The sequence below is a fragment of the Montipora capricornis genome, chromosome 8, assembly GCF_036669925.1.
Source record: "Montipora capricornis isolate CH-2021 chromosome 8, ASM3666992v2, whole genome shotgun sequence".
Classification (NCBI taxonomy): Eukaryota; Metazoa; Cnidaria; class Anthozoa; order Scleractinia; family Acroporidae; genus Montipora; species Montipora capricornis.
The window spans coordinates 23351227-23353726 of record NC_090890.1 but is presented as its reverse complement, the minus strand read 5'-3'; the positions used below and the strand labels follow the sequence as shown (position 1 = coordinate 23353726).

Sequence of the window (2500 nt, the reverse complement as noted above, 5' to 3'; positions counted from 1 at the left end):
TGACAATTGACACCTGAAATACAATCATGCCTCACTGCCCGCAATCACCATGATACTATAATAAGTAATAATTAGCATCAAATTTACCAAGCGACCAAAAGAACTCTTCACATATTCAATAAGAGAACACTTTCTCATTTTGAAATTTGCAGTGTGAAATTTTTTGCTACAACTTGAACGATGAACTTCAAGGTGTAAGAGAAAGACAATACATATACCCCCCAACCGAGTTTGAGGGCCGTACTGTACATTACTGCCCACATTTTTCCTCCTTAGATTTATGGCCCAAGCGTGTGGGCCCAAGTGCACGGGCCATAAATCTAAGGGGAAAAAGGGGAAAAACATAAGGGGAAAAGGGGAAAAACAAGGGTCCATAATTTACAGTATGAAATGAGAAAATGAGGTTAGTAAGATATATTTTATTACATCTCTGGGCTAATCAGCCACGTGGGAAAGGGAACTAGTTGAAGTCAAGTGGGAGGTTTACCTGCTGTATAGATTTGAAAAATGATAAAACTTCTTTGACTTCTTTGCTTGCAAGATTCAAACAGTTTTTATCGAAATTTCAAATTTAGCGGCCCGTACTGTAAAATACAGACTGCTAATTAAGCCGATCACAGAGCTCATACTCTCTGAGAAATATAATAAAAGAATGTGAAAGCAAGGGGATGAAACTTACAAGGGAAAATTTTCAACTGTTCTTGCCAAATACATGGCATTTTTATAGCAAGCTCCTTCAATTGTGGAAAATAACCACAAAAAACGTTGAGGCATCCTGGCTCTGCAAATGCCCTGCCTTTCATTGAAATAATTCTGGACGTTGCCGATAACTGCAGAGTTAGACAGGTTATATGACAGGGTTAGATAAACAGAACAACAATTATTTCACTGACTAATGATGAATTCAACACTATAAACTTTACCTCAAATATCTGTTTGAAAGCATATCCAGAGCTTTTCCAATTACTTTTGAATTATAAAGAGCATCATGCATGTTATAAGTGCGATGAATATCTCCATGCAAACACTTGATATTTAACATGATTAAAAGCTCCTGCGAAATAAAAAAATGTAAAAAAAATTAAGATAACGAAAAGCTGAAAGATTTGTACCTATTTAACACATTAAATTATTCGTGAAGAAAAAACCCAAATAAATAATAATTTTTTTATGAATTGACAGCTGTGCATAACGTAATTGATTCAATTTTCTTCGTTAAAATATATTCTAGTAATATTGTCTTCTCTTGGAAAAATGAAATGGCATAAAAATGGCATAATACATGTAGGTTGTTTTTCACCCTATGACCCCCCAAGCAGGCCATACTTACTCTGTCTAATGCCAGAGTATTTTACTCTGTCTAACGCCAAACAATTTTACTCGTCAATGGGGAATCCCTGGGAGTCAATGGGTTAATGTTTTCTTTTTGCCTTGCCAAAGGGTTTTAACTAATTCCCACACCACAAACTCTGTGTATAATGAAGAGAACTGACCTTAGTGACACTGCGAGAGTGCATTGAAGAACTAAGAAAATGATGATAATTTTTGTTTCTGAGGTCATATAATCTCTTACCTATGTTATTCAACATATAAACAGGAAACAAAAAGAGAAATTGTTATTTGGCACCTTGAGTTACTTCTTTCTTTTGCTGAGATCAATATATTATTAATCAACAGTTTTTCTCTCAAATTGTCATGCTTTTTTTCCTCAATCTCCAGATTTCTGGTGGTTTAGGGGTCGGGAGGTCTGGGTGATCTTTAAATATTGTTCATGTTAACAAAAGGTCCCTAGATGGACAAATAAGATGACTGGACACAGTTTTTAAGCTCTTATACGTCCATTTCTGCCACATTCATGTAGCTTTTGCCTGGAAGCTCAAATGTGCTCACTGATAAGTGCTACCATGAAAGTTTATATTTTTGACAGTTAATGTGCTCTGCAGGCTGTTACCATGGTAACACATCCAGATTAAAACAAGACCTGAAGGATGCTTATTCCTCATTTATGCAAAGTTCACTCTTTTTTTGCAGCATTTCCATACTTAAAATAATAGAAATAAAGTAGGTTTAAAAGCTGTTTTCATAGAAATTCAACAGATGGATTTTTCATAATTTGCTCATAGATTTTTTTAATAATTTTCACAAATTTTTGTCCAATAAATTTCCAATCATTTTCTTATAGACAACTCATTGGTAGTCAGAACTAAATTCGCAATTTCAAATTTCTGCAAAATCTGATGATGGGTTAATTAGTGAGAAATTTGATAGAACAACCAACAGCTGTTGCATCCAGGTCACAATATTTTGAATGAATGCACAGGTGCAGAATTTTCCTAAGTTCTTCCGAAGGCTTTTAAATCCAACAGCACCATAATGTTTGTGTAATGGAAGTGATTTTAAGCCGCACTTCCAAGACCAATGCCAGAAGGGGAAAAAAAGTTCTCATCATGCTCGCCAAAATCCATGCCAGCCTTCAATAAATACCACCTGACCACAGAAA

General features: G+C 35.1%; 1 pseudogene; it reads right to left on the bottom strand.

The window, feature by feature from the left end:
- Nucleotides 1–2500, bottom strand: part of LOC138059009 (uncharacterized) — a 28485-nt pseudogene that overhangs the window by 23997 nt on the left and 1988 nt on the right.